The sequence below is a fragment of the Euprymna scolopes genome, chromosome 40 (assembly GCF_053919585.1).
Source record: "Euprymna scolopes isolate OS-2025 chromosome 40, ASM5391958v1, whole genome shotgun sequence".
Taxonomy (NCBI): Eukaryota; Metazoa; Mollusca; class Cephalopoda; order Sepiida; family Sepiolidae; genus Euprymna; species Euprymna scolopes.
Window position 1 is genome coordinate 48,109,530 of NC_136521.1, and position 27,648 is coordinate 48,137,177.

Genomic DNA, 27,648 nt, shown 5'->3' on the forward strand with positions numbered 1-27,648 from the left:
TTGTGAATCATTAATCACCTAATTAATAAATGTATTTGAAAACATTTATTTTTAACTTGATCTTTTTTAACATGTTTATAGATGACATTGAGTAAGAGTTAATATTTCTAGTCATGAGTATTGTTTGGGTTTTTTTTTTATATTGATTTAAAGTAATATTTTGTTATACAGCAAAAAGGAAAGGCGTCAGTGGTAGCCGTGATCGTCTAGAGGTTAGGACTCCTCGTTGTGGCCGTGGTAACCCAGGTTCGAATCCTGGTCACGGCATTGATGTTTTGTACAACTTGTGAATCCTTAATCACCTAATTAATAAATGTATTTGAAAACATTTATTTTTAACTTGATCTTTTTTAACATGTATATAGATGACATTGAGTAACAGTTTACATTTCTAGTCATGAGTCTTGTTTTGGGTTTTTTTTTTATATTGATTTAAAGAAATATTTTGTTATACAGCAAAACGGACAGGCGTCAGTGTTAGCCGTGATCGTCTAGAGGTTAGGACCCCACGTTGTGGCCGTCGTAACCCAGGTTCGAATCCTGGTCACGGCATTGATGTTTTGTACAACTTGTGAATCCTTAATCCCATAATTAATAAATGTATTTGAAAACATTTATTTTTAACTTGATCTTTTTTAACATGTATATAGATGACATTGAGTAAGAGTTAATATTTCTAGTCATGAGTCTTGTTTTTATTATGTTTTATATTGATTTAAATAATATTTTGTTATACAGCAAAAAGGACAGGCGTCAGTGTTAGCCGTGATCGTCTAGAGGTTAGGACACCACGTTGTGGCCGTGATAACCCAGGTTCGAATCCTGGTCACGGCATTGATGTTTTGTACAACTTGTGAATCCTTAATCACCTAATAAATACATGTATTTGAAAACATTGATTTTTAACTTGATCTTTTTTAACATGTATATAGATGACATTGAGTAAGAGTTAATATTTCTAGTCATGAGTCTTGTTTTGGGTTTTTTTTATATTGATTTAAAGTAATATTTTGTTATACAGCAAAAAGGACAGGCGTCAGTGTTAGCCGTGATCGTCTAGACGTAAGGACCCCACGTTGTGGCCGTGGTAACCCAGGTTCGAATCCTGGTCACGGCATTGAGGTTTTGTACAACTTGTGAATCATAATCACCTAATTAATAAATGTATTTGAAAACATTTATTTTTAACTTGATCTTTTTGAACATGTATATAGATGACATTGAGTAAGAGTTAATATTTCTAGTCATGAGTCTTGTTTTGGGTTTTTTTTAATAGTGATTTAAAGTAATATTTTGTTATACAGCAAAACGGACAGGCGTCAGTGTTAGCCGCGATCGTCTAGAGGTTAGGACCCCACGTTGTGGCCGTGGTAACCCAGGTTCGAATCCTGGTCACGGCATTGACGTTTTGTACAACTTGTGAATTCTTAATCACCTAATTAATAAATGTATTTGAAAACATTTATTTTTAACTTGATCTTTTTTAACATGTATATAGATGACATTGAGTAAGACTTAATATTTCTAGTCATGAGTCTTGTTTTGGGTTTTTTTTGTTTATATTGATTTAAAGTAATATTTTGTTATACAGCAAAAAGGACAGGCGTCAGTGTTAGCCGTGATCGTCTAGAGGTTAGGACCCCACGTTGTGGCCGTGGTAACCCAGGTTCGAATCCTGGTCACGGCATTGATGTTTTGTACAACTTGTGAATCCTTAATCACCTAATTAATAAATGTATTTGAAACCATTTAATTTTAACTTGATCTTTTTTAACATGTATATAGATGACATTGAGTAAGACTTAATATTTCTAGTCATGAGTCTTGTTTTGGGTTTTTTTTATATTGATTTGAAGTAATATTTTGTTATACAGCAAAAAGGAAAGGCGTCAGTGGTAGCCGTGATCGTCTAGAGGTTAGGACCCCACGTTGTGGCCGTGGTAACCCAGGTTCGAATCCTGGTCACGGCATTGATGTTTTGTACAACTTGTGAATCCTTAATCACCTAATTAATAAATGTATTTGAAACCATTTATTTTAAACTTGATCTTTTTTAACATGTATATAGATGACATTGAGTAAGAGTTAATATTTCTAGTCATGAGTCTTGTTTTGGGTTTTTTTTAATAGTGATTTAAAGTAATATGTTGTTATACAGCAAAACGGACAGGCGTCAGTGTTAGCCGTGATCGTCTAGAGGTTAGGACCCCACGTTGTGGCCGTGGTAACCCAGGTTCGAATCCTGGTCACGGCATTGATGTTTTGTACAACTTGTGAATCCTTAATCACCTAATTAATAAATGTATTTGAAAACATTTATTTTTAACTTGATCTTTTTTAACATGTATATAGATGACATTGAGTAAGACTTAATATTTCTAGTCATGAGTCTTGTTTTGGGGTTTGTTTTTTTATATTGATTTAAAGTAATATTTTGTTATACAGCAAAAAGGACAGCCGTCAGTGTTAGCCGTGATCGTCTAGAGGTTAGGACCCCACGTTGTGGCCGTGGTAACCCAGGTTCGAATCCTGGTCACGGCATTGATGTTTTGTACAACTTGTGAATCCTTAATCACCTAATTAATAAATGTATTTGAAAACATTTATTTTTAACTTGATCTTTTTTAACATGTATATAGATGACATTGAGTAAGAGTTAATATTTCTAGTCATGAGTCTTGTTTCGGGTTTTTTTTTTATAGTGATTTAAAGTAATATTTTTTTATACAGCAAAAAGGACAGGCGTCAGTGTTAGCCGTGATCGTCTAGAGGTTAGGAATCCACGTTGTGGCCGTGGTAACCCAGGTTCGAATCCTGGTCACGGCATTGATGTTTTGTACAACTTGTGCATCCTTAATCACCTAATTAATAAATGTATTTGAAAACATTTATTTTTAACTTGATCTTTTTTAACATGTATATAGATGACATTGAGTAAGAGTTAATATTTCTAGTCATGAGTCTTGTTGTGGGTTTTTTTTTATATTGATTTAAAGTAATATTTTGTTATACAGCAAACAGGAAAGGCGTCAGTGGTAGCCGTAATCGTCTAGAGGTTAGGACCCCACGTTGTGGCCGTGGTAACCCAGGTTCGAATCCTGGTCACGGCATTGATGTTTTGTACAACTTGTGAATCCTTAATCACCTAATTAATAAATGTATTTGAAAACATTTATTTTTAACTTGATCTTTTTTAACATGTATATAGGTGACATTGAGTAAGAGTTAATATTTCTAGTCATGAGTCTTGTTTTGGGTTTTTTTTTATATTGATTTAAAGAAATATTTTGTTATACAGCAAAAAGGACAGGCGTCAGTGTTAGCCGTGATCGTCTAGAGGTTAGGACACCACGTTGTGGCCGTGATAACCCAGGTTCGAATCCTGGTCACGGCATTGATGTTTTGTACAACTTGTGAATCCTTAATCACCTAATTAATAAATGTATTTGAAAACATTTATTTTTAACTTGATCTTTTTTAACATGTATATAGATGACATTGAGTAAGACTTAATATTTCTAGTCATGAGTCTTGTTTTGGGTTTTTTTTATATTGATTTAAAGAAATATTTTGTTATACAGCAAAAAGGACAGGCGTCAGTGTTAGCCGTGATCGTCTAGACGTTAGGACCCCACGTTGTGGCCGTGGTAACCCAGGTTCGAATCCTGTTCACGGCATTGATGTTTTGTACAACTTGTGAATACTTAATCAGCTTTTTAATAAATGTATTTGAAAACATTTATTTTTAACTTGATCTTTTTGAACATGTATATAGATCACATTGAGTAAGAGTTAATATTTCTAGTCATGAGTCTTGTTTTGGGTTTTTTTTAATAGTGATTTAAAGTAATATTTTGTTATACAGCAAAACGGACAGGCGTCAGTGTTAGCCGTGATCGTCTAGAGGTTAGGACCCCACGTTGTGGCCGTGGTAACCCAGGTTCGAATCCTGGCCATTGCATTGACGTTTTGTACAACTTGTGAATCCTTAATCACCTAATTAGTAAATGTATTTGAAAACATTTATTTTTAACTTGATCTTTTTTAACATGTATATAGATGACATTGAGTAAGAGTTAATATTTCTAGTCATGAGTCTTGTTTTGGTTTTTTTTTTATATTGATTTAAAGTAATATTTTGTTATACAGCAAAAAGGACAGGCGTCAGTGTTAGCCGTGATCGTCTAGAGGTTAGGACCCCACGTTGTGGCCGTGGTAACCCAGGTTCGAATCCTGGCCACGGCATTGACGTTTTGTACAACTTGTGAATCCTTAATCACCTAATTAATAAATGTATTTGAAAACATTTATTTTTAACTTGATCTTTTTTAACATGTATATAGATGACATTGAGTAAGACTTAATATTTCTAGTCATGAGTCTTGTTTTGGGGTTTGTTTTTTTTATATTGATTTAAAGTAATATTTTGTTATACAGCAAAAAGGACAGGCGTCAGTGTTAGCCGTGATCGTCTAGAGGTTAGGACCCCACGTTGTGGCCGTGGTAACCCAGGTTCGAATCCTGGTCACGGCATTGATGTTTTGTACAACTTGTGAATCCTTAATCACCTAATTAATAAATGTATTTGAAAACATTTATTTTTAACTTGATCTTTTTTAACATGTATATAGATGACATTGAGTAAGAGTTAATATTTCTAGTCATGAGTCTTGTTTTGGGTTTTTTTTTTATATTGATTTAAAGTAATATTTTGTTATACAGCAAAAAGGAAAGGCGTCAGTGGTAGCCGTGATCGTCTAGAGGTTAAGACCCCACGTTGTGGCCGTGGTAACCCAGGTTCGAATCCTGGTCACGGCATTGATCTTTTGTACAACTTGTGAATCCTTAATCACCTAATTAATAAATGTATTTGCAAACATTTATTTTTAACTTGATCTTTTTTAACATGTATATAGATGACATTGAGTAAGAGTTAATATTTCTAGTCATGAGTCTTGTTGTGGGTTTTTTTTTATATTGATTTAAAGTAATATTTTGTTATACAGCAGAAAGGACAGGCGTCAGTGGTAGCCGTAATCGTCTAGAGGTTAGGACCCCACGTTGTGGCCGTGGTAACCCAGGTTCGAATCCTGGTCACGGCATTGATGTTTTGTACAACTTGTGAATCCTTAATCACCTAATTAATAAATGTATTTGAAAACATTTATTTTTAACTTGATCTTTTTTAACATGTATATAGATGACATTGAGTAAGAGTTAATATTTCTAGTCATGAGTCTTGTTTTGGGGTTGTTTTTTATAGTGATTTAAAGTAATATTTTGTTATACAGCAAAAAGGGCAGCCGTTAGTGTTAGCCGTGATCGTGTAGAGGTTAGGACCCCACGTTGTGGCCGTGGTAACCCAGGTTCGAATCCTGGTCACGGCATTGATGTTTTGTACAACTTGTGAATCCTTAATCACCTAATTAATAAATGTATTTGAAAACATTGATTTTTAACTTGATCTTTTTTAACATGTATATAGGTGACATTGAGTAAGAGTTAATATTTCTAGTCATGAGTCTTGTTTTGGGTTTTTTTTTATATTGATTCAAAGAAATATTTTGTTATACAGCAAAAAGGACAGGCGTCAGTGTTAGCCGTGATCGTCTAGAGGTTAGGACACCACGTTGTGGCCGTGATAACCCAGGTTCGAATCCTGGTCACGGCATTGATGTTTTGTACAACTTGTGAATCCTTAATCACCTAATTAATAAATGTATTTGAAAACATTTATTTTTAACTTGATCTTTTTTAACATGTATATAGATGACATTGAGTAAGAGTTAATATTTCTAGTCATGAGTCTTGTTTTGGGTTTTTTTTTATATTGATTTAAAGTAATATTTTGTTATACAGCAAAAAGGAAAGGCGTCAGTGGTAGCCGTGATCGTCTAGAGATTAGGACCCCACGTTGTGGCCGTGGTGACCCAGGTTCGAATCCTGGTCACGGCATTGATGTTTTGTACAACTTGTGAATCCTTAATCACCTAATTAATAAATGTATTTGAAACCATTTATTTTAAACTTGATCTTTTTTAACATGTATATAGATGACATTGAGTAAGAGTTAATATTTCTAGTCATGAGTCTTGTTGTGGGTTTTTTTTAATAGTGATTTAAAGTAATATGTTGTTATACAGCAAAACGGACAGGCGTCAGTGTTAACCGTGATCGTGTCGCGGTTAGGACCCCACGTTGTGGCCGTGGTAACCCAGGTTCGAATCCTGGTCACGGCATTGATGTTTTGTACAACTTGTGAATCCTTAATCACCTAATTAATAAATGTATTTGAAAACATTTATTTTTAACTTGATCTTTTTTAACATGTATATAGATTACATTGAGTAACAGTTTACATTTCTAGTCATGAGTTTTGTTTTGGGTTTTTTTTTATATGGATTTAAAGAAATATTTTGTTATACAGCAAAAGGGACAGGCGTCAGTGTTAGCCGTGATCGTCTAGAGATTAGGACCCCACGTTGTGGCCGTGGTAACCCAGGTTCGAATCCTGGTCACGGCATTGATGTTTTGTACAACTTGTGAATCCTTAATCACCTTTTTAATAAATGGTTTTGAAAACATTTATTTTTAACTTGATCTTTTTCAACATGTATATAGATGACATTTAGTAAGACTTAATATTTCTAGTCATGAGTCTTGTTTTGGTTTTTTTTTTTATTGATTTAAAGTAATATTTTGTTATACAGCAAAAAGGACAGGCGTCAGTGTTAGCCGTGATCGTCTAGAGGTTAGGACCCCACGTTGTGGCCGTGGTAACCCAGGTTCGAATCCTGGTCACGGCATTGATGTTTTGTACAACTTGTGAATCCTTAATCACCTAATTAATAAATGTATTTGAAAACATTTATTTTTAACTTGAACTTTTTTAACATGTATATAGATGACATTGAGTAAGAGTTAATATTTCTAGTCATGAGTCTTGTTTTCGTTTTTTTTTTATATTGATTTAAACTAATATTTTGTTATACAGCAAAAAGGAAAGGCGTCAGTGGTAGCCGTGATCGTCTAGAGGTTAGGACCCCACGTTGTGGCCGTGGTAACCCAGGTTCGAATCCTGGTCACGGCATTGATGTTTTGTACAACTTGTGAATCCTTAATCACCTAATTAATAAATGTATTTGAAAACATTTTTTTTTAACTTGATCTTTTTTAACATGTATATAGATGACATTGAGTAAGAGTTAATATTTTTGGTCATGAGTCTTGTTTTGGGTTTTTTTTAATAGTGATTTAAAGTAATATGTTGTTATACAGCAAAACGGACAGGCGTCAGTGTTAGCCGTGATCGTCTAGAGGTTAGGACCCCACGTTGTGGCCGTGGTAACCCAGGTTCGAATCCTGGTCACGGCATTGACGTTTTGTACAACTTGTGAATCCTTAATCACCTAATTAATAAATGTATTTGAAAACATTTATTTTTAACTTGATCTTTTTTAACATGTATATAGATGACATTGAGTAAGAGTTAATATTTCTAGTCATGAGTCTTGTTTTGGGTTTTTTTTAATAGTGATTTAAAGTAATATTTTGTTATACAGCAAAACGGACAAGCGTCAGTGTTAGCCGTGATCGTCTAGAGGTTAGGACCCCACGTTGTGGCCGTGGTTACCCAGGTTCGAATCCTGGTCACGGCATTGATGTTTTGTACAACTTGTGAATCCTTAATCACCTAATTAATAAATGTATTATAAAACATTTATTTTTAACTTGATCTTTTTTAACATGTATATAGATTACATTGAGTAACAGTTTACATGTCTAGTCATGAGTCTTGTTTTGGGTTTTTTTTTATATTGATTTAAGGAAATATTTTGTTATACAGCAAAAAGGACAGGCGTCAGTGTTAGCCGTGATCGTCTAGAGGTTAAGACCCCACGTTGTGGCCGTGGTAACCCAGGTTCGAATCCTGGTCACGGCATTGATGTTTTGTACAACTTGTGAATCCTTAATCACCTTTTTAATAACTGGTTTTGAAAACATTGATTTTTAACTTGATCTTTTTTAACATGTATATAGATGACATTGAGTAAGACTTAATATTTCTAGTCATGAGTCTTGTTTTGGGTTTTTTTTATATTGATTTAAAGTAATATTTTGTTATACAGCAAAAAGGACAGGCGTCAGTGTTAGCCGTGATCGTCTAGAGGTTAGGACCCCACGTTGTGGCCGTGGTAACCCAGGTTCGAATCCTGGTCACGGCATTGATGTTTTGTACAATTTGTGAATCCTTAATCACCTACTAATTAAATGTATTTGAAAACATTTATTTTTAACTTGATCTTTTTTAACATGTATATAGATGACATTGAGTAAGAGTTAATATTTCTAGTCATGAGTCTTGTTTTGGGTTTTTTTTTATATTGATTTAAAGTAATATTTTGTTATACAGCAAAAAGGACAGGCGTCAGTGTTAGCCGTGATCGTCTAGAGGTTAGGACCCCACGTTGTGGCCGTGGTAACCCAGGTTCGAATCCTGGTCACGGCATTGATGTTTTGTACAACTTGTAAATCCATAATCACCTAATTAATAAATGTATTTGAAACCATTTAATTTTAACTTGATCTTTTTTAAAATGTATATAGATCACATTGAGTAAGAGTTAATATTTCTAGTCATGAGTCTTGTTTTGGGTTTTTTTTTATAATGATTTAAAGTAATATTTTGTTATACAGCAAAAATGACAGGCGTCAGTGTTAGCCGTGATCGTCTAGAGGTTAGGACCCTACGTTGTGGCCGTGGTAACCCAGGTTCGAATCCTGGTCACGGCTTTGATCTTTTGTACAACTTGTGAATCCTTAATCACCTAATTAATAAATGTATTTGAAACCATTTAATTTTAACTTGATCTTTTTTAACATGTATATAGATGACATTGAGTAAGAGTTAATATTTCTAGTCATGAGTCTTGTTTTGGGTTTTTTTTTATATTGATTTGAAGTAATATTTTGTTATACAGCAAAAAGGAAAGGCGTCAGTGGTAGCCGTGGTCGTCTAGAGGTTAGGACCCCACGTTGTGGCCGTGGTAACCCAGGTTCGAATCCTGGTCACGGCATTGATGTTTTGTACAACTTGTGAATCCTTAATCACCTAATTAATAAATGTATTTGAAAACATTTATTTTTAACTTGATCTTTTTTAACATGTATATAGATGACATTGAGTAAGAGTTAATATTTCTAGTCATGAGTCTTGTTTTGGGTTTTTTTTTTATATTGATTTAAAGTAATATTTTGTTATACAGCAAAAAGGACAGGCGTCAGTGTTAGCCGTGATCGTCTAGAGGTTAGGACCCCACGTTGTGGCCGTGGTAACCCAGGTTCGAATCCTGGTCACGGCATTGATGTTTTGTACAATTTGTTAATCCTTAATCACCTACTAATTAAATGTATTTGAAAACATTTATTTTTAACTTGATCTTTTTTAACATGTATATAGATGACATTGAGTAAGAGTTAATATTTCTAGTCATGAGTCTTGTTTTGGGTTTTTTTTTATATTGATTTAAAGTAATATTTTGTTATACAGCAAAACGGACAGGCGTCAGTGTTAGCCGTGATCGTCTAGAGGTTAGGACCCCACGTTGTGGCCGTGGTAACCCAGGTTCGAATCCTGGTCACGGCATTGATGTTTTGTACAACTTGTGAATCCTTAATCACCTAATTAATAAATGTATTTGAAACCATTTAATTTTAACTTGATGTTTTTTAACATGTATATAGATCACATTGAGTAAGAGTTAATATTTCTAGTTATGAGTCTTGTTTTGGGTTTTTTTTTATATTGATTTAAAGTAATATTTTGTTATACAGCAAAAAGGACAGGCGTCAGTGTTAGCCGTGATCGTCTAGAGGTTAGGACCCCACGTTGTGGCCGTGGTAACCCAGGTTCGAATCCTGGTCACGGCTTTGATGTTTTGTACAACTTGTGAATCCTTAATCACCTAATTAATAAATGTATTTGAAACCATTTAATTTTAACTTGATCTTTTTTAACATGTATATAGATGACATTGAGTAAGAGTTAATATTTCTAGTCATGAGTCTTGTTTTGGGTTTTTTTTTATATTGATTTGAACTAATATTTTGTTATACAGCAAAAAGGAAAGGCGTCAGAGGTCGCCGTGATCGTCTAGAGGTAAGGACCCCACGTTGTGGCCGTGGTAACCCAGGTTCGAATCCTGGTCACGGCATTGATGTTTTGTACAACTTGTGAATCCTTAATCACCTTATTAATAAATGTATTTGAAAACATTTATTTTTAACTTGATCTTTTTTAACATGTATATAGATGACATTGAGTAAGAGTTAATATTTCTAGTCATGAGTCTTGTTTTGGGTTTTTTTTTTATATTGATTTAAAGTAATATTTTGTTATACAGCAAAAAGGAAAGGCGTCAGTGGTAGCTGTGATCGTCTAGAGATTAGGACCCCACGTTGTGGCCGTGGTAACCCAGGTTCGAATCCTGGTCACGGCATTGATGTTTTGTACAACTTGTGAATCCTTAATCACCTAATTAATAAATGTATTTGAAAACATTTATTTTTAACTTGATCTTTTTTAACATGTATATAGATGCCATTGAGTAAGAATTAATATTTCTAGTCATGAGTCTTGTTTTGGTTTTTTTTTTGTTTATATTGATTTAAAGTAATATTTTGTTATACAGCAAAAAGGACAGGCGTCAGTGTTAGCCGTGATCGTCTAGAGGTTAGGACCCCACGTTGTGGCCGTGGTAACCCAGGTTCGAATCCTGGTCACGGCATTGATGTTTTGTACAACTTGTGCATCCTTAATCACCTAATTAATAAATGTATTTGAAAACATTTATTTTTAACTTGATCTTTTTTAACATGTATATAGATGACATTGAGTAAGAGTTAATATTTCTAGTCATGAGTCTTGTTTTGGGTTTTTTTTTTATATTGATTTAAAGTAATATTTTGTTATACAGCAAAAAGGACAGGCGTCAGTGTTAGCCGTGATCGTCTAGAGGTTAGGACCCCACGTTGTGGCCGTGGTAACCCAGGTTCGAATCCTGGTCACGGCATTGATGTTTTGTACAATTTGTTAATCCTTAATCACCTACTAATTAAATGTATTTGAAAACATTTATTTTTAACTTGATCTTTTTTAACATGTATATAGATGACATTGAGTAAGAGTTAATATTTCTAGTCATGAGTCTTGTTTTGGGTTTTTTTTTTATATTGATTTAAAGTAATATTTTGTTATACAGCAAAAAGGACAGGCGTCAGTGTTAGCCGTGATCGTCTAGAGGTTAGGACCCCACGTTGTGGCCGTGGTAACCCAGGTTCGAATCCTGGTCACGGCATTGATGTTTTGTACAACTTGTGAATCCTTAATCACCTAATTAATAAATGTATTTGAAACCATTTAATTTTAACTTGATGTTTTTTAACATGTATATAGATCACATTGAGTAAGAGTTAATATTTCTAATTATGAGTCTTGTTTTGGGTTTTTTTTTATATTGATTTAAAGTAATATTTTGTTATACAGCAAAAAGGACAGGCGTCAGTGTTAGCCGTGATCGTCTAGAGGTTAGGACCCCACGTTGTGGCCGTGGTAACCCAGGTTCGAATCCTGGTCACGGCTTTGATGTTTTGTACAACTTGTGAATCCTTAATCACCTAATTAATAAATGTATTTGAAACCATTTAATTTTAACTTGATCTTTTTTAACATGTATATAGATGACATTGAGTAAGAGTTAATATTTCTAGTCATGAGTCTTGTTTTGGGTTTTTTTTATATTGATTTGAAGTAATATTTTGTTACACAGCAAAAAGGAAAGGCGTCAGTGGTCGCCGTGATCGTCTAGAGGTAAGGACCCCACGTTGTGGCCGTGGTAACCCAGGTTCGAATCCTGGTCACGGCATTGATGTTTTGTACAACTTGTGAATCCTTAATCACCTTATTAATAAATGTATTTGAAAACATTTATTTTTAATTTGATCTTTTTTAACATGTATATAGATGACATTGAGTAAGAGTTAATATTTCTAGTCATGAGTCTTGTTTTCGGTTTTTTTTTATATTGATTTAAAGTAATATTTTGTTATACAGCAAAAAGGAAAGGCGTCAGTTGTAGCTGTGATCGTCTAGAGATTAGGACCCCACGTTGTGGCCGTGGTAACCCAGGTTCGAATCCTGGTCACGGCATTGATGTTTTGTACAACTTGTGAATCCTTAATCACCTAATTAATAAATGTATTTGAAAACATTTATTTTTAACTTGATCTTTTTTAACATGTATATAGATGCCATTGAGTAAGAGTTAATATTTCTAGTCATGAGTCTTGTTTTGGTTTTTTTTTGTTTATATTGATTTAAAGTAATATTTTGTTATACAGCAAAAAGGACAGGCGTCAGTGTTAGCCGTGATCGTCTAGAGGTTAGGACCCCACGTTGTGGCCGTGGTAACCCAGGTTCGAATCCTGGTCACGGCATTGATGTTTTGTACAACTTGTGCATCCTTAATCACCTAATTAATAAATGTATTTGAAAACATTTATTTTTAACTTGATCTTTTTTAACATGTATATAGATTACATTGAGTAACAGTTTACATTTCTAGTCATGAGTCTTGTTTTGGGTTTTTTTTTATATTGATTCAAAGTAATATTTTGTTATACAGCAAAAAGGACAGGCGTCAGTGTTAGCCGTGATCGTCTAGAGGGTAGGACCCCACGTTGTGGCCGTGGTAACCCAGGTTCGAATCCTGGTCACGGCATTGATGTTTTGTACAACTTGTGAATCCTTAATCACCTAATTAATAAATGTATTTGAAACCATTTAATTTTAACTTGATGTTTTTTAACATGTATATAGATAACATTGAGTAAGAGTTAATATTTCTAGTCATGAGTCTTGTTTTGGGTTTTTTTTTATATTGATTTAAAGTAATATTTTGTTATACAGCAAAAAGGACAGGCGTCAGTGTTAGCCGTGATCGTCTAGAGGTTAGGACCCCACGTTGTGGCCGTGGTAACCCAGGTTCGAATCCTGGTCACGGCTTTGATGTTTTGTACAACTTGTGAATCCTTAATCACCTAATTAATAAATGTATTTGAAACCATTTATTTTTAACTTGATCTTTTTTAACATGTATATAGATGACATTGAGTAAGAGTTAATATTTCTAGTCATGAGTCTTGTTTTCGGTTTTTTTTTATATTGATTAAAAGTAATATTTTGTTATACAGCAAAAAGGAAAGGCGTCAGTGGTAGCTGTGATCGTCTAGAGATTAGGACCCCACGTCGTGGCCGTGGTAACCCAGGTTCGAATCCTGGTCACGGCATTGATGTTTTGTACAACTTGTGAATCCTTAATCACCTAATTAATAAATGTATTGTAAAACATTTATTTTTAACTTGATCTTTTTTAACATGTATATAGATGCCATTGAGTAAGAGTTAATATTTCTAGTCATGAGTCTTGTTTTGGTTTTTTTTTGTTTATATTGATTTAAAGTAATATTTTGTTATACAGCAAAAAGGACAGGCGTCAGTGTTAGCCGTGATCGTCTAGAGGTTAGGACCCCACGTTGTGGCCGTGGTAACCCAGGTTCGAATCCTGGTCACGGCATTGATGTTTTGTACAACTTGTGCATCCTTAATCACCTAATTAATAAATGTATTTGAAAACATTTATTTTTAACTTGATCTTTTTTAACATGTATATAGATTACATTGAGTAACAGTTTACATTTCTAGTCATGAGTCTTGTTTTGGGTTTTTTTTTATATTGATTCAAAGAAATATTTTGTTATACAGCAAAAAGGACAGGCGTCAGTGTTAGCCGTGATCGTCTAGAGGTTAGGACCCCACGTTGTTGCCGTGGTAACCCAGGTTCGAATCCTGGTCACGGCATTGACGTTTTTGTACAACTTGTGAATCCTTAATCACCTAATTAATAAATTTATTTGAAAACATTTATTTTTAACTTGATCTTTTTTAACATGTATATAGATGACATTGAGTAAGAGTTAATATTTCTAGTCATGAGTCTTGTTTTTGTTTTTTTTTTTATATTGATTTAAAGTAATATTTTGTTATACAGCAAAAATGAAAGGCGTCAGTGGTAGCCGTGATCGTCTAGAGGTTAGGACCCCACGTTGTGGCCGTGGTAACCCAGGTTCGAATCCTGGTCACGGCATTGATCTTTTGTACAACTTGTGAATCCTTAATCACCTAATTAATAAATGTATTTGAAACCATTTATTTTTAACTTGATCTTTTTTAACATGTATATAGATGACATTGAGTAAGAGTTAATACTTTGGTCATGAGTCTTGTTTTGGGTTTGTTTTTTATGTTGATTTAAAGTAATATTTTGTTATAGAGCAAAAAGGGCAGCCGTTAGTGGTAGCCGTGATCGTCTAGAGGTTAGGACCCCACGTTGTGGCCGTGGTAACCCAGGTTCGAATCCTGGTCACGGCATTGATGTTTTGTACAACTTGTGAATCCTTAATCACCTAATTAATAAATGTATTTGAAAACATTTATTTTTAACTTGATCTTTTTTAACATGTATATAGATTACATTGAGTAACAGTTTACATTTCTAGTCATGAGTTTTGTTTTGGGTTTTTTTTTATATTGATTTAAACAAATATTTTGTCATACAGCAAAAAGGACAGGCGTCAGTGTTAGCCGTGATCGTCTAGAGATTAGGACCCCACGTTGTGGCCGTGGTAACCCAGTTTCGAATCCTGGTCACGGCATTGATGTTTTGTACAACTTGTGAATCCTTAATCACCTTTTTAATAAATGGTTTTGAAAATATTTATTTTTAACTTGATCTTTTTTAACATGTATATAGATGACATTGAGTAAGAGTTAATATTTCTAGTCATGAGTCTTGTTTTGGATTTTTTTTTTATATTGATTTAAAGTAATATTTTGTTATACAGCAAAAAGGACAGGCGTCAGTGGTCGCCGTGATCGTCTAGAGGTAAGGACCCCACGTTGTGGCCGTGGTAACCCAGGTTTGAATCCTGGTCACGGCATTGATGTTTTGTACAACTTGTGAATCCTTAATCACCTTATTAATAAATGTATTTGAAAACATTTATTTTTAACTTGATCTTTTTTAACATGTATATAGATGACATTGAGTAAGAGTTAATATTTCTAGTCATGAGTCTTGTTTTCGTTTTTTTTTTATATTGATTTAAAGTAATATTTTGTTATACAGCAAAAAGGAAAGGCGTCAGTGGTAGCTGTGATCGTCTAGAGATTAGGACCCCCACGTTGTGGCCGTGGTAACCCAGGTTCGAATCCTGGTCACGGCATTGATGTTTTGTACAACTTGTGAATCCTTAATCACCTAATTAATAAATGTATTTGAAAACATTTATTTTTAACTTGATCTTTTTTAACATGTATATAGATGCCATTGAGTAAGAGTTAATATTTCTAGTCATGAGTCTTGTTTTGGGTTTTTTTTTTGTTTATATTGATTTAAAGTAATATTTTGTTATACAGCAAAAAGGACAGGCGTCAGTGTTAGCCGTGATCGTCTAGAGGTTAGGACCCCACGTTGTGGCCGTGGTAACCCAGGTTCGAATCCTGGTCACGGCATTGATGTTTTGTACAACTTGTGCATCCTTAATCACCTAATTAATAAATGTATTTGAAAACATTTATTTTTAACTTGATCTTTTTTAACATGTATATAGATTACATTGAGTAACAGTTTACATTTCTAGTCATGAGTCTTGTTTTGGGTTTTTTTTTATATTGATTCAAAGAAATATTTTGTTATACAGCGAAAAGGACAGGCGTCAGTGTTAGCCGTGATCGTCTAGAGGTTAGGACCCCACGTTGTGGCCGTGGTAACCCAGGTTCGAATCCTGGTCACGGCATTGACGTTTTGTACAACTTGTGAATCCTTAATCACCTAATTAATAAATGTATTTGAAAACATTTATTTTTAACTTGATCTTTTTTAACATGTATATAGATGACATTAAGTAAGAGTTAATATTTCTAGTCATGAGTCTTGTTTTGGGTTTTTTTTTTATATTGATTTAAAGTAATATTTTGTTATACAGCAAAAATGAAAGGCGTCAGTGGTAGCCGTGATCGTCTAGAGGTTAGGACCCCACGTTGTGGCCGTGGTAACCCAGGTTCGAATCCTGGTCACGGCATTGATGTTTTGTACAACTTGTGAATCCTTAATCACCTAATTAATAAATGTATTTGAAACCATTTATTTTTAACTTTATCTTTTTTAACATGTATATAGATGACATTGAGTAAGAGTTAATACTTTGGTCATGAGTCTTGTTTTGGGTTTGTTTTTTATAGTGATTTAAAGTAATATTTTGTTATAGAGCAAAAAGGGCAGCCGTTAGTGTTAGCCGTGATCGTGTAGAGGTTAGGACCCCACGTTGTGGCCGTGGTAACCCAGGTTCGAATCCTGGTCACGGCATTGATGTTTTGTACAACTTGTGAATCCTTAATCACCTAATTAATAAATGTATTTGAAAACATTTATTTTTAACTTGATCTTTTTTAACATGTATATAGATTACATTGAGTAACAGTTTACATTTCTAGTCATGAGTTTTGTTTTGGGTTTTTTTTTATATTGATTTAAAGAAATATTTTGTCATACAGCAAAAAGGACAGGCGTCAGTGTTAGCCGTGATCGTCTAGAGATTAGGACCCCACGTTGTGGCCGTGGTAACCCAGTTTCGAATCCTGGTCACGGCATTGATGTTTTGTACAACTTGTGAATCCTTAATCACCTTTTTAATAAATGGTTTTGAAAATATTTATTTTTAACTTGATCTTTTTTAACATGTATATAGATGACATTGAGTAAGAGTTAATATTTCTAGTCATGAGTCTTGTTTTGGATTTTTTTTTTATATTGATTTAAAGTAATATTTTGTTATACAGCAAAAAGGACAGGCGTCAGTGTTAGGCGTGATCGTCTAGAGGTTAGGACCCCCACGTTGTGGCCGTGGTAACCCAGGTTCGAATCCTGGTCACGGCATTGACGTTTTGTACAACTTGTTAATCCTTAATCAACTAATTAATAAATGTATTTGAAAACATTGATTTTTTACTTGATCTTTTTTAACATGTATATAGATGACATTGAGTAAGAGTTAATATTTCTAGTCATGAGTCTTGTTTTGGGTTTTTTTTTATATTGATTTAAAGTAATATTTTGTTATACAGCAAAAAGGACAGGCGTCAGTGTTAGCCGTGATCGTCTAGAGGTTAGGACCCCACGTTGTGGCCGTGGTAACCAAGGTTCGAATCCTGGTCACGGCATTGATGTTTTGTACAACTTGTGAATCCTTAATCACCTAATTAATAAATGTATTTGAAAACATTGATTTTTAACTTGATCTTTTTTAACATGTATATAGATGACATTGAGTAAGAGTTAATATTTCTAGTCATGAGTCTTGTTTTCGTTTTTTTTTTATATTGATTTAAAGTAATATTTTGTTATACAGCAAAAAGGAAAGGCGTCAGTGGTAGCCGTGATCGTCTAGAGGTTAGGACCCCACGTTGTGGCCGTGGTAACCCAGGTTCGAATCCTGGTCACGGCATTGATGTTTTGTACAACTTGTGAATCCTTAATCACCTAATTAATAAATGTATTTGAAAACATTTATTTTTAACTTGATCTTTTTTAACATGTATATAGATGACATTGAGTAAGAGTTTACATTTCTAGTCATGAGTCTTGTTTTGGGTTTTTTTTTATATTGATTTAAAGAAATATTTTGTTATACAGAAAAAAGGACAGGCGTCAGTGTTAACCGTGATCGTCTAGAGGTTAGGACCCCACGTTGTGGCCGTGGTAACCCAGGTTCGAATCCTGGTCACGGCATTGATGTTTTGTACAACTTATGAATCCTTAATCACCTAATTAATAAATGTATTTGAAAACATTTATTTTTAACTTGATCTTTTTTAACATGTATATAGATGACATTTAGTAAGAGTTAATATTTCTAGTCATGAGTCTTGTTTTGGTTTTTTTTTTAATATTGATTTAAAGTAATATGTTGTTATACAGCAAAACGGACAGGCGTCAGTGTTAGCCGTGATCGTCTAGAGGTTAGGACCCCACGTTGTGGCCGTGGTAACCCAGGTTCGAATCCTGGTCACGGCATTGATGTTTTGTACAACTTGTGAATCCTTAATCACCTAATTAATAAATGTATTTGAAAACATTTATTTTTAACTTGATCTATTTTAACATGTATATAGATGACATTGAGTAAGACTTAATATTTCGAGTCATGAGTCTTGTTTTGGTTTTTTTTTTATATTGATTTAAAGTAATATTTTGTTATACAGCAAAAAGGACAGGCGTCAGTGTTAGCCGTGATCGTCTAGAGGTTAGGACCCCACGTTGTGGCCGTGGTAACCCAGGTTCGAATCCTGGTCACGGCATTGATGTTTTGTACAACTTATGAATCCTTAATCACCTAATTAATAAATTTATTTGAAAACATTTATTTTTAACTTGATCTTTTTTAACATGTATATAGATGACATTGAGTAAGACTTAATATTTCTAGTCATGAGTCTTGTTTTGGGTTTTTTTTTATATTGATTTAAAGTAATATTTTGTTATACAGCAAAAAGGACAGGCGTCAGTGTTAGCCGTGATCGTCTAGAGGTTAGGACCCCACGTTGTGACCGTGGTAACCCAGGTTCGAATCCTGGTCACGGCATTGATGTTTTGTACAACTTGTGAATCCTTAATCACCTAATTAATAAATGTATTTGAAAACATTTATTTTTAACTTGATCTTTTTAACATGTATATAGATTACATTGAGTAACAGTTTACATTTCTAGTCATGAGTCTTGTTTTCGTTTTTTTTGTTATATTTATTTAAAGTAATATTTTGTTATACAGCAAAAAGGACAGGCGTCAGTGTTAGGCGTGATCGTCTAGAGGTTAGGACCCCACGTTGTGGCCGTGGTAACCCAGGTTCAAATCCTGGTCACGGCATTGATGTTTTGTACAACTTGTGAATCCTTAATCACCTAATTAATAAATGTATTTGAAACCATTTATTTTTAACTTGATCTTTTTTAACATGTATATAGATGACATTGAGTAAGAGTTAATATTTCTAGTCATGAGTCTTGTTTTGGGTTTTTTTTATATTGATTTAAAGTAATATTTTGTTATACAGCAAAAAGGAAAGGCGTCAGTGGTAGCCGTGATCGTCTAGAGGTTAGGACCCCCACGTTGTGGCCGTGGTAACCCAGGTTCGAATCCTGGTCACGGCATTGATGTTTTGTACAACTTGTGATTCCTTAATCACCTAATTAATAAATGTATTTGAAAACATTTATTTTTAACCTGATCTTTTTTAACATGTATATAGATGACATTGAGTAAGAGTTAATATTTCTAGACATGAGTCTTGTTTTGGGTTTTTTTTAATAGTGATTTAAAGTAATATTTTGTCATACAGCAAAAACAACAGGCGTCAGTGTTAGCCGTTATCGTCTAGAGGTTAGGACCCCACGTTGTGGCCGTGGTAACCCAGGTTCGAATCCTGGTCACGGCATTGATGTTTTGTACAACTTGTGAATCCTAAATCACCTAATTAATAAATGTATTTGAACACATTTATTTTTAACTTGATCTTTTTTAACATGTATATAGATGACATTTAGTAAGAGTTAATATTTCTAGTCATGAGTCTTGTTTTGGGTTTTTGTTAATAGTGATTTAAAGTAATATGTTGTTATACAGCAAAACGGAGAGGCGTCAGTGTTAACCGTGATCGTCTAGAGGTTAGGACCCCACGTTGTGGCCGTGGTAACCCAGGTTCGAATCCTGGTCACGGCATTGATGTTTTGTACAACTTGTGAATCCTTAATCACCTAATTAATAAATGTATTTGAAAACATTTATTTTTAACTTGATCTTTTTTAACATGTATATAGATGACATTGAGTAAGAGTTAATATTTCTAGTCATGAGTCTTGTTTTGGGTTTTTTTTTATATTGATTTAAAGTAATATTTTGTTATACAGCAAAAAGGAAAGGCGTCAGTGGTAGCCGTGATCGTCTAGAGGTTAGGACCCCACGTTGTGGCCGTGGTAACCCAGGTTCGAATCCTGGTCACGGCATTGATGTTTTGTACAACTTGTGAATCCTTAATCACCTAATTAATAAATGTATTTGAAAACATTTATTTTTAACTTGATCTTTTTTAACATGTATATAGATTACATTGAGTAACAGTTTACATTTCTAGTCATGAGTCTTGTTTTGGGTTTTTGTTTATATTGATGTAAAGAAATATTTTGTTATACAGCAAAAAGGACAGGCGTCAGTGTTAGCCGTGATCGTCTAGAGGTTAGGACCCCACGTTGTGGCCGTGGTAACCCAGGTTCGAATCCTGGTCACGGCATTGATGTTTTGTACAACTTGTGAATCCTTAATCACCTAATTAATAAATGTATTTGAAAACATTTATTTTTAACTTGATCTTTTTTAACATGTATATAGATGACATTGAGTAAGAGTTAATATTTCTAGTCATGAGTCTTGTTTTGGGTTTTTTTAAATAGTGATTTAAAGTAATATTTTGTTATACAGCGAAACGGACAGGCGTTATAGTTAGCCGTGATCGTCTAGAGGTTAGGACCCCACGTTGTGGCCGTGGTAACCCAGGTTCGAATCCTGGTCAGGGCATTGATGTTTTGTACAACTTGTGAATTCTTAATCACCTAATTAATAAATGTATTTGAAACCATTTATTTTTAACTTGATCTTTTTTAACATGTATATAGATGACATTGAGTAAGAGTTAATATTTCTAGTCATGAGTGTTGTTTTTGGTTTTTTTTATATTGATTTAAAGTAATATTTTTTTATACAGCAAAAAGGACAGGCGTCAGTGTAAGGCGTGATCGTCTAGAGGTTAGTACCGAACGTCGTGGCCGTGGTAACCCAGGTTCGAATCCTGGTCACGGCATTGACGTTTTGTACAACTTGTGAATCCTTAATCACCTAATTAATAAATGTATTTGAAAACATTTATTTTTAACTTGATCTTTTTTAACATGTAAATAGATTACATTGAGTAAGAGTTAATATTTCTAGTCATGAGTCTTGTTTTGGGTTTTTTTTTAATATTGATTTAAAGTAATAATTTGTTATACAGCAAAAAGGACAGGCGTCAGTGTTAGCCGTGATCGTCTAGAGGTTAGGACCACACGTTGTGGCCGTGGTAACCCAGGTTCGAATCCTGGTCACGGCATTGATGTTTTGTACAACTTGTGAATCCATAAGCACCTAATTAATAAATGTATTTGAAAACATTTATTTTTAACTTGATCTTGTTTAACATGTAAATAGATGACATTGAGTAAGAGTTAATATTTCTAGTCATAAGTCTTGTTTTGGGTTTTTTTTTGTATTGATTTAAAGTAATATTTTGTTATACAGCAAAAAGGACAGGCGTCAGTGTTAGCCGTGATCGTCTAGAGGGTAGGACCCCACGTTGTGGCCGTGGTAACCCAGGTTCGAATCCTGGTCACGGCATTGATGTTTTGTACAACTTGTGAATCCATAATCACCTAATTAATAAATGTATTTGAAAACATGTATTTTTAACTTGATCTTTTTTAACATGTATATAGATGACATTGAGTAAGAGTTAATATTTCTAGTCATGAGTCTTGTTTTGGGTTTTTTTATATTGATTTCAAGTAATATTTTGTTATACAGCAAAAAGGACAAGCGTCAGTGTTAGCCGTGATCATCTAGAGGTTAGGACCCCACGTTGTGGCCGTGGTAACCCAGGTTCGAATCCTGGTCACGGCATTGATGTTTTGTACAACTTGTGGATCCATAACTACCTAATAAATAAATTTATTTGAAAACATTTATTTTTAACTTGATCTTTTTTAACATGTATATAGATGACATTGGGTAAGAGTTAATATTTCTAGTCATGAGTCTTGTTTTGTTTTTTTTTGTATTGATTTAAAGTAATATTTTGTTATACAGCAAAAAGGACAGGCGTCAGTGTTAGCCGTGATCGTCTAGAGGGTAGGACCCCACGTTGTGGCCGTGGTAACCCAGGTTCGAATCCTGGTCACGGCATTGATGTTTTGTACAACTTGTGGATCCATAACTACCTAATAAATAAATTTATTTGAAAACATTTATTTTTAACTTGATCTTTTTTAACATGTATATAGATGACATTGGGTAAGAGTTAATATTTCTAGTCATGAGTCTTGTTTTGTTTTTTTTTTATATTGATTTAAAGTAATATTTTGTTATACAGCAAAAGTGACAGGCGTCAGTGTTAGCCGTGATCGTCTAGAGGTTAGGACCCAACGTTGTTGGCCGTGGTAACCCAGGTTCGAATCCTGGTCAGCATTGATGTTTTGTACAACTTGTGAATCAATAATCACCTAATTAATAAATTTATTTGAAAACATGTATTTTTAACTTGATTTTTTAACATGTATATAGATGACATTGGGTAACAGTTAATATTTCTAGTCATGAGTCTTGTTTTGGGTTTTTTTTATATTGATTTAAAGTAATATTTTGTTATACAGCAAAAACGACAGGCGTCAGTGTTAGCCGTGATCGTCTAGAAGTTAGGATCCAACGTTGTGGCCGTGGTAACCATGGTTCGAATCCTGGTCACGGCATTGATGTTTTGTACAACTTGTGAATCCATAATCACCTAATTAATAAATTTATTTGAAAACATTTGTTTTTAACGTGATCTTTTTTAACATGTATATAGATGACATTGAGTAAGAGTTAATATTTCTAGTCATGAGTGTTGTTTTTGGTTTTTTTTATATTGATTTAAAGTAATATTTTTTTATACAGCAAAAAGGACAGGCGTCAGTGTTAGCCGTGATCGTCTAGAGGTTAGGACCCCACGTTGTGGCCGTGGTAACCCAGGTTCGAATCCTGGTCACGGCATTTACGTTTTGTACAACTTGTGAATCCATAATCACCTAATTAATAAATTTATTTGCAAACATTTGTTTTTAACGTGATCTTTTTTAACATCTATATAGATGACATTGCGTAACAGTTAATATTTCTAGTCATCAATCTTGTTTTGGGTTTTTTTTTTATTGATTTAAAGTAATATTTTGTTATACAGCAACAGTGACAGGCGTCAGTGTTAGCCGTGATCGTCTAGAGGTTAGGACCCCACGTTGTGGCCGTGGTAACCCAGGTTCGAATCCTAGTCAGCATTGATGTTTTGTACAACTTGTGAATCCATAATCACCTAATAATTAAATTTATTTGAAAACATGTATTTTTAACTTGATCTTTTTTAACATGTATATAGATGACATTGGGTAACAGTTAATATTTCTAGTCATGAGTCTTGTTTTGGGTTTTTTTTATATTGATTTAAAGTAATATTTTGTTATACAGCAAAAACGCCAGCCGTCAGTGTTAGCCGTGATCGTCTAGAGGTTAGGACCCCACGTTGTGGCCGTGGTAACCCAGGTTCGAATCCTGGTCACGGCATTTATGTTTTGTACAACTTGTGAATCCATAATCACCTAATTAATAAATTTATTTGAAAACATTTGTTTTTAACGTGATCTTTTTTAACATCTATATAGATGACATTGCGTAACAGTTAATATTTCTAGTCATCAATCTTGTTTTGGGTTTTTTTTTTATTGATTTAAAGTAATATTTTGTTATACAGCAACAGTGACAGGCGTCAGTGTTAGCCGTGATCGTCTAGAGGTTAGGACCCCACGTTGTGGCCGTGGTAACCCAGGTTCGAATCCTGGTCACGGCATTGATGTTTTGTACAACTTGTGGATCCTTAATCACCTAATTAATAAATTTATTTGAAAACATTTATTTTTAACTTGATCTTTTGTAACATGTATGTAGATGACATTGAGTAAGAGTTAATATTTCTAGTCATGAGTGTTGTTTTGGGTTTTTTTTATATTGACTTAAAGTAATATTTTGTTATACAGCAAAAAGGACAGGCGTCAGTGTTAGCCGTGATCGTCTAGAGGTTAGGACCCAACGTTGTGGCCGTGGTAACCCAGGTTCGAATCCTGTTCACGGCATTGATGTTTTGTACAACTTGTGAATCCTTAATCACCTAATTAATAAATGTATTTGAAAACATTTATTTTTAACTTGATCTTTTTTAACATGTATATAGATGACATTGAGTAAGAGTTAATATTTCTAGTCATGAGCGTTGTTTTTTTTTTTTTTATATTGATTTAAAGTAATATTTTGTTATACAGCAAAAAGGACAGGCGTCAGTGTTAGCCGTGATCGTCTAGAGGTTAGGACCCCACGTTGTGGCCGTGGTAACCCAGGTTCGAATCCTGGTCACGGCATTGATGTTTTGTACAACTTGTAGATCCATAACTACCTAATCAATAAATGTATTTGAAAACATTTATTTTTAACTTGATCTTTTTTAACATGTATATAGATGACATTGGGTAAGAGTTAATATTTCTAGTCATGAGTCTTGTTTTGGTTTTTTTTTATATTGATTTAAAGTAATATTTTGTTATACAGCAAAAGTGACAGACGTCAGTGTTAGCCGTGATCGTCTAGAGGTTAGGACCCAACGTTGTGACCGTGGTAACCCAGGTTCGAATCCTGGTCAGCATTGATGTTTTGTACAACTTGTGAATCCATAATCACCTAATTAATAAATTTATTTGAAAACATGTATTTTTAACTTGATCTTTTTTAACATGTATATAGATTACATTGAGTAAGAGTTAATATTTCTAGTCATGAGTGTTGTTTTGGGTTTTTTTTATATTGATTTAAAGTAATATTTTGTTATACAGCAAAAAGCGCAGGCGTCAGTATTAGCCGTGATCGTCTAGAGGTTAGGACCCCACGTTGTGGCCGTGGTAACCCAGGTTCGAATCCTGGTCACGGCATTGATGTTTTGTACAACTTGTGAATCCTTAATCACCTAATTAATAAATGTATTTGAAAACATTTATTTTTAACTTGATCTTTTTTAACATGTATATAGATGACATTGAGTAAGAGTTAATATTTCTAGTCATGAGTGTTGTTTTGGTTTTTTTTATATTGATTTAAAGTAATATTTTGTTATACAGCAAAAAGGACAGGCGTCAGTGTTAGCCGTGATCGTCTAGAGGTTAGGACCCCACGTTGTGGCCGTGGTAACCCAGGTTCGAATCCTGGTCACGGCATTGATGTTTTGTACAACTTGTGAATCCATAATCACCTAATTAATAAATATATTTGAAAACATTTATTTTTAACTTGATCTTTTTTAACATGTATATAGATGACATTGGGTACCAGTTAATATTTCTAGTCATGAGTCTTGTTTTGGGTTTTTTTATATTGATTTAAAGTAATATTTTTTTATACAGCAAAAAGGACAGGCGTCAGTGTTAGCCGTGATCGTCTAGAGGTTAGGACCCCACGTTGTGGCCGTGGTAACCCAGGTTCGAATCCTGGTCACGGCATTGATGTGTTGTACAACTTGTGAATCCTTAATCACCTAATTAATAAATGTATTTGAAAACATTTATTTTTAACTTGATCTTTTTTAACATGTAAATAGATGACATTGAGTAAGAGTTAATATTTCTAGTCATGAGTCTTGTTTTGGGGTTTTTTTATATTGATTTAAAGTAATATTTTTTTATACAGCAAAAAGGACAGGCGTCAGTGTTAGCCGTGATCGTCTAGAGGTTAGGACCCCACGTTGTGGCCGTGGTAACCCAGGTTCGAATCCTGGTCACGGCATTGATGTTTTGTACAACTTGTGAATCCATAATCACCTAATCAATAAATTTGTTTGAACACATTTATTTTTAACTTGATCTTTTTTAACATCTATATAGATGACATTGCGTAACAGTTAATATTTCTAGTCATGAGTCTTGTTTTGGTTTTTTTTTATATTGATTTAAAGTAATATTTTGTTATACAGCAAAAGTGACAGGCGTCAGTGTTAGCCGTGATTGTCTAGAGGTTAGGACCCCACATTGTGGCCGTGGTAACCCAGGTTCGAATCCTGGTCACGGCATTGATGTTTTGTACAACTTGTGAATCCATAATCACCTAATTAAAAAATGTATTTGAAAACATGTATTTTTAACTTGATCTTTTGTAAAATGTATATAGATGACATTGACTAAGAGTTAATATTTCTAGTCATGAGTCTTGTTTTGGGTTTTTTTTTATATTGATTTAAACTAATATTTTGTTATACAGCAAAAAGGACAGGCGTCAGTGTTAGCCGTGATCGTCTAGAGGTTAGGACCCCAAATTGTGGCCGTGGTAACCCAGGTTCGAATCCTGGTCACGGCATTGATGTTTTGTACAACTTGTGAATCCATAATCACCTAATCAATAAATTTATTTGAACACATTTATTTTTAACTTGATCTTTTTTTACATCTATATAGATGACATTGCGTAACAGTTAATATTTCTAGTCATGAGTCTTGTTTTGGGTTTTTTTTATATTGATTTAAAGTAATATTTTGTTATACAGCAAGAAGGACAGGCGTCAGTGTTAGCCGTGATCGTCTAGAGGTTAGGACCCCACGTTGTGGCCGTGGTAACCCAGGTTCGAATCCTGGTCACGGCATTGATGTTTTGTACAACTTGTGAATCCTTAATCACCTAATTAATAAATGTATTTGAAAACATTTATTTTTAACTTGATCTTTTTTAACATGTAAATAGATGACATTGAGTAAGAGTTAATATTTCTAGTCATGAGTCTTGTTTTGGGTTTTTTTTTATATTGATTTAAAGTAATATTTTGTTATACAGCAAAAAGGAAAGGCGTCAGTGTTAGCCGTGATCGTCTAGAGGTTAGGACCCCCACGTTGTGGCCGTGGTAACCCAGGTGCGAATCCTGGTCACGGCATTGATGTTTTGTACAACTTGTGAATCCTTAATCACCTAATTAATAAATGTATTTGAAAACATTTATTTTTAACTTGATCTTTTTTAACATGTATATAGATGACATTGAGTAAGAGTTAATATTTCTAGTCATGAGTCTTGTTTTGGGTTTTTTTATATTGATTTAAAGTAATATTTTTTTATACAGCAAAAAGGACAGGCGTCAGTGTTAGCCGTGATCGTCTAGAGGTTAGGACCCCACGTTGTGGCCGTGGTAACTCAGGTTCGAATCCTGGTCACGGCATTGATGTTTTGTACAACTTGTGAATCCATAATCACCTAATTAATAAATGTATTTGAAAACATTTATTTTTAACTTGATCTTTTTTAACATGTAAATAGATGACATTGAGTAAGAGTTAATATTTCTAGTCATGAGTCTTGTTTTGGTTTTTTTTTTATATTGATTTAAAGTAATATTTTGTTGTACAGCAAAAAGCAAAGGCGTCAGTGTTAGCCGTGATCGTCTAGAGGTTAGGACCCCCACGTTGTGGCCGTGGTAACCCAGGTGCGAATCCTGGTCACGGCATTGATGTTTTGTACAACTTGTGAATCCTTAATCACCTAATTAATAAATGTATTTGAAAACATTTATTTTTAACTTGATCTTTTTTAACATGTATATAGATGACATTGAGTAAGA

General features: G+C 33.9%; 51 non-coding genes across 51 annotated transcripts; all 51 read left to right on the forward strand.

Annotated features, from left to right (window-relative positions):
• Window positions 1–195: 195 nt before the first annotated feature.
• Trnah-gug (transfer RNA histidin (anticodon GUG)) lies at window positions 196–267 on the forward strand. The gene has a single exon. It is a non-coding gene; the product is annotated as a tRNA-His (tRNA).
• A 495-nt stretch (window positions 268–762) lies between these two features.
• Window positions 763–834, forward strand: Trnah-gug (transfer RNA histidin (anticodon GUG)). The gene has a single exon. It is a non-coding gene; the product is annotated as a tRNA-His (tRNA).
• A 781-nt stretch (window positions 835–1,615) lies between these two features.
• Window positions 1,616–1,687, forward strand: Trnah-gug (transfer RNA histidin (anticodon GUG)). Its single transcript has one exon. It is a non-coding gene; the product is annotated as a tRNA-His (tRNA).
• Window positions 1,688–1,898: 211 nt separating this feature from the next.
• Trnah-gug (transfer RNA histidin (anticodon GUG)) lies at window positions 1,899–1,970 on the forward strand. Its single transcript has one exon. It is a non-coding gene; the product is annotated as a tRNA-His (tRNA).
• A 212-nt stretch (window positions 1,971–2,182) lies between these two features.
• Window positions 2,183–2,254, forward strand: Trnah-gug (transfer RNA histidin (anticodon GUG)). The gene has a single exon. It is a non-coding gene; the product is annotated as a tRNA-His (tRNA).
• A 215-nt stretch (window positions 2,255–2,469) lies between these two features.
• Trnah-gug (transfer RNA histidin (anticodon GUG)) lies at window positions 2,470–2,541 on the forward strand. The gene has a single exon. It is a non-coding gene; the product is annotated as a tRNA-His (tRNA).
• A 781-nt stretch (window positions 2,542–3,322) lies between these two features.
• On the forward strand, window positions 3,323–3,394 carry Trnah-gug (transfer RNA histidin (anticodon GUG)). Its single transcript has one exon. It is a non-coding gene; the product is annotated as a tRNA-His (tRNA).
• Window positions 3,395–4,461: 1,067 nt separating this feature from the next.
• On the forward strand, window positions 4,462–4,533 carry Trnah-gug (transfer RNA histidin (anticodon GUG)). The gene has a single exon. It is a non-coding gene; the product is annotated as a tRNA-His (tRNA).
• A 213-nt stretch (window positions 4,534–4,746) lies between these two features.
• Trnah-gug (transfer RNA histidin (anticodon GUG)) lies at window positions 4,747–4,818 on the forward strand. The gene has a single exon. It is a non-coding gene; the product is annotated as a tRNA-His (tRNA).
• A 781-nt stretch (window positions 4,819–5,599) lies between these two features.
• Window positions 5,600–5,671, forward strand: Trnah-gug (transfer RNA histidin (anticodon GUG)). The gene has a single exon. It is a non-coding gene; the product is annotated as a tRNA-His (tRNA).
• Window positions 5,672–6,734: 1,063 nt separating this feature from the next.
• Trnah-gug (transfer RNA histidin (anticodon GUG)) lies at window positions 6,735–6,806 on the forward strand. Its single transcript has one exon. It is a non-coding gene; the product is annotated as a tRNA-His (tRNA).
• A 212-nt stretch (window positions 6,807–7,018) lies between these two features.
• Trnah-gug (transfer RNA histidin (anticodon GUG)) lies at window positions 7,019–7,090 on the forward strand. The gene has a single exon. It is a non-coding gene; the product is annotated as a tRNA-His (tRNA).
• Window positions 7,091–7,302: 212 nt separating this feature from the next.
• Window positions 7,303–7,374, forward strand: Trnah-gug (transfer RNA histidin (anticodon GUG)). The gene has a single exon. It is a non-coding gene; the product is annotated as a tRNA-His (tRNA).
• A 212-nt stretch (window positions 7,375–7,586) lies between these two features.
• On the forward strand, window positions 7,587–7,658 carry Trnah-gug (transfer RNA histidin (anticodon GUG)). Its single transcript has one exon. It is a non-coding gene; the product is annotated as a tRNA-His (tRNA).
• A 212-nt stretch (window positions 7,659–7,870) lies between these two features.
• Window positions 7,871–7,942, forward strand: Trnah-gug (transfer RNA histidin (anticodon GUG)). The gene has a single exon. It is a non-coding gene; the product is annotated as a tRNA-His (tRNA).
• Window positions 7,943–8,153: 211 nt separating this feature from the next.
• Window positions 8,154–8,225, forward strand: Trnah-gug (transfer RNA histidin (anticodon GUG)). Its single transcript has one exon. It is a non-coding gene; the product is annotated as a tRNA-His (tRNA).
• Window positions 8,226–8,437: 212 nt separating this feature from the next.
• On the forward strand, window positions 8,438–8,509 carry Trnah-gug (transfer RNA histidin (anticodon GUG)). The gene has a single exon. It is a non-coding gene; the product is annotated as a tRNA-His (tRNA).
• Window positions 8,510–9,005: 496 nt separating this feature from the next.
• Trnah-gug (transfer RNA histidin (anticodon GUG)) lies at window positions 9,006–9,077 on the forward strand. The gene has a single exon. It is a non-coding gene; the product is annotated as a tRNA-His (tRNA).
• Window positions 9,078–9,290: 213 nt separating this feature from the next.
• Window positions 9,291–9,362, forward strand: Trnah-gug (transfer RNA histidin (anticodon GUG)). The gene has a single exon. It is a non-coding gene; the product is annotated as a tRNA-His (tRNA).
• A 212-nt stretch (window positions 9,363–9,574) lies between these two features.
• On the forward strand, window positions 9,575–9,646 carry Trnah-gug (transfer RNA histidin (anticodon GUG)). The gene has a single exon. It is a non-coding gene; the product is annotated as a tRNA-His (tRNA).
• Window positions 9,647–9,858: 212 nt separating this feature from the next.
• On the forward strand, window positions 9,859–9,930 carry Trnah-gug (transfer RNA histidin (anticodon GUG)). The gene has a single exon. It is a non-coding gene; the product is annotated as a tRNA-His (tRNA).
• Window positions 9,931–10,142: 212 nt separating this feature from the next.
• Trnah-gug (transfer RNA histidin (anticodon GUG)) lies at window positions 10,143–10,214 on the forward strand. Its single transcript has one exon. It is a non-coding gene; the product is annotated as a tRNA-His (tRNA).
• Window positions 10,215–10,715: 501 nt separating this feature from the next.
• Trnah-gug (transfer RNA histidin (anticodon GUG)) lies at window positions 10,716–10,787 on the forward strand. The gene has a single exon. It is a non-coding gene; the product is annotated as a tRNA-His (tRNA).
• A 213-nt stretch (window positions 10,788–11,000) lies between these two features.
• Window positions 11,001–11,072, forward strand: Trnah-gug (transfer RNA histidin (anticodon GUG)). The gene has a single exon. It is a non-coding gene; the product is annotated as a tRNA-His (tRNA).
• Window positions 11,073–11,285: 213 nt separating this feature from the next.
• Window positions 11,286–11,357, forward strand: Trnah-gug (transfer RNA histidin (anticodon GUG)). Its single transcript has one exon. It is a non-coding gene; the product is annotated as a tRNA-His (tRNA).
• A 212-nt stretch (window positions 11,358–11,569) lies between these two features.
• Trnah-gug (transfer RNA histidin (anticodon GUG)) lies at window positions 11,570–11,641 on the forward strand. Its single transcript has one exon. It is a non-coding gene; the product is annotated as a tRNA-His (tRNA).
• Window positions 11,642–11,852: 211 nt separating this feature from the next.
• On the forward strand, window positions 11,853–11,924 carry Trnah-gug (transfer RNA histidin (anticodon GUG)). Its single transcript has one exon. It is a non-coding gene; the product is annotated as a tRNA-His (tRNA).
• Window positions 11,925–12,423: 499 nt separating this feature from the next.
• Window positions 12,424–12,495, forward strand: Trnah-gug (transfer RNA histidin (anticodon GUG)). Its single transcript has one exon. It is a non-coding gene; the product is annotated as a tRNA-His (tRNA).
• Window positions 12,496–12,991: 496 nt separating this feature from the next.
• Trnah-gug (transfer RNA histidin (anticodon GUG)) lies at window positions 12,992–13,063 on the forward strand. Its single transcript has one exon. It is a non-coding gene; the product is annotated as a tRNA-His (tRNA).
• A 499-nt stretch (window positions 13,064–13,562) lies between these two features.
• Trnah-gug (transfer RNA histidin (anticodon GUG)) lies at window positions 13,563–13,634 on the forward strand. The gene has a single exon. It is a non-coding gene; the product is annotated as a tRNA-His (tRNA).
• A 212-nt stretch (window positions 13,635–13,846) lies between these two features.
• Trnan-guu (transfer RNA asparagine (anticodon GUU)) lies at window positions 13,847–13,918 on the forward strand. Its single transcript has one exon. It is a non-coding gene; the product is annotated as a tRNA-Asn (tRNA).
• A 214-nt stretch (window positions 13,919–14,132) lies between these two features.
• Trnah-gug (transfer RNA histidin (anticodon GUG)) lies at window positions 14,133–14,204 on the forward strand. The gene has a single exon. It is a non-coding gene; the product is annotated as a tRNA-His (tRNA).
• A 212-nt stretch (window positions 14,205–14,416) lies between these two features.
• Window positions 14,417–14,488, forward strand: Trnah-gug (transfer RNA histidin (anticodon GUG)). Its single transcript has one exon. It is a non-coding gene; the product is annotated as a tRNA-His (tRNA).
• A 1,071-nt stretch (window positions 14,489–15,559) lies between these two features.
• On the forward strand, window positions 15,560–15,631 carry Trnah-gug (transfer RNA histidin (anticodon GUG)). The gene has a single exon. It is a non-coding gene; the product is annotated as a tRNA-His (tRNA).
• A 212-nt stretch (window positions 15,632–15,843) lies between these two features.
• Window positions 15,844–15,915, forward strand: Trnah-gug (transfer RNA histidin (anticodon GUG)). Its single transcript has one exon. It is a non-coding gene; the product is annotated as a tRNA-His (tRNA).
• Window positions 15,916–16,128: 213 nt separating this feature from the next.
• On the forward strand, window positions 16,129–16,200 carry Trnah-gug (transfer RNA histidin (anticodon GUG)). The gene has a single exon. It is a non-coding gene; the product is annotated as a tRNA-His (tRNA).
• A 1,350-nt stretch (window positions 16,201–17,550) lies between these two features.
• On the forward strand, window positions 17,551–17,622 carry Trnah-gug (transfer RNA histidin (anticodon GUG)). The gene has a single exon. It is a non-coding gene; the product is annotated as a tRNA-His (tRNA).
• Window positions 17,623–18,119: 497 nt separating this feature from the next.
• On the forward strand, window positions 18,120–18,191 carry Trnah-gug (transfer RNA histidin (anticodon GUG)). The gene has a single exon. It is a non-coding gene; the product is annotated as a tRNA-His (tRNA).
• Window positions 18,192–18,403: 212 nt separating this feature from the next.
• Trnah-gug (transfer RNA histidin (anticodon GUG)) lies at window positions 18,404–18,475 on the forward strand. Its single transcript has one exon. It is a non-coding gene; the product is annotated as a tRNA-His (tRNA).
• A 212-nt stretch (window positions 18,476–18,687) lies between these two features.
• On the forward strand, window positions 18,688–18,759 carry Trnah-gug (transfer RNA histidin (anticodon GUG)). The gene has a single exon. It is a non-coding gene; the product is annotated as a tRNA-His (tRNA).
• A 1,348-nt stretch (window positions 18,760–20,107) lies between these two features.
• On the forward strand, window positions 20,108–20,179 carry Trnah-gug (transfer RNA histidin (anticodon GUG)). Its single transcript has one exon. It is a non-coding gene; the product is annotated as a tRNA-His (tRNA).
• Window positions 20,180–20,391: 212 nt separating this feature from the next.
• Window positions 20,392–20,463, forward strand: Trnah-gug (transfer RNA histidin (anticodon GUG)). The gene has a single exon. It is a non-coding gene; the product is annotated as a tRNA-His (tRNA).
• Window positions 20,464–22,937: 2,474 nt separating this feature from the next.
• Window positions 22,938–23,009, forward strand: Trnah-gug (transfer RNA histidin (anticodon GUG)). The gene has a single exon. It is a non-coding gene; the product is annotated as a tRNA-His (tRNA).
• A 492-nt stretch (window positions 23,010–23,501) lies between these two features.
• Window positions 23,502–23,573, forward strand: Trnah-gug (transfer RNA histidin (anticodon GUG)). Its single transcript has one exon. It is a non-coding gene; the product is annotated as a tRNA-His (tRNA).
• Window positions 23,574–23,784: 211 nt separating this feature from the next.
• On the forward strand, window positions 23,785–23,856 carry Trnah-gug (transfer RNA histidin (anticodon GUG)). The gene has a single exon. It is a non-coding gene; the product is annotated as a tRNA-His (tRNA).
• A 493-nt stretch (window positions 23,857–24,349) lies between these two features.
• Window positions 24,350–24,421, forward strand: Trnah-gug (transfer RNA histidin (anticodon GUG)). Its single transcript has one exon. It is a non-coding gene; the product is annotated as a tRNA-His (tRNA).
• A 492-nt stretch (window positions 24,422–24,913) lies between these two features.
• Window positions 24,914–24,985, forward strand: Trnah-gug (transfer RNA histidin (anticodon GUG)). Its single transcript has one exon. It is a non-coding gene; the product is annotated as a tRNA-His (tRNA).
• Window positions 24,986–25,195: 210 nt separating this feature from the next.
• Trnah-gug (transfer RNA histidin (anticodon GUG)) lies at window positions 25,196–25,267 on the forward strand. The gene has a single exon. It is a non-coding gene; the product is annotated as a tRNA-His (tRNA).
• A 210-nt stretch (window positions 25,268–25,477) lies between these two features.
• On the forward strand, window positions 25,478–25,549 carry Trnah-gug (transfer RNA histidin (anticodon GUG)). The gene has a single exon. It is a non-coding gene; the product is annotated as a tRNA-His (tRNA).
• A 211-nt stretch (window positions 25,550–25,760) lies between these two features.
• Window positions 25,761–25,832, forward strand: Trnah-gug (transfer RNA histidin (anticodon GUG)). Its single transcript has one exon. It is a non-coding gene; the product is annotated as a tRNA-His (tRNA).
• A 778-nt stretch (window positions 25,833–26,610) lies between these two features.
• Window positions 26,611–26,682, forward strand: Trnah-gug (transfer RNA histidin (anticodon GUG)). The gene has a single exon. It is a non-coding gene; the product is annotated as a tRNA-His (tRNA).
• Window positions 26,683–27,648: the final 966 nt, after the last annotated feature.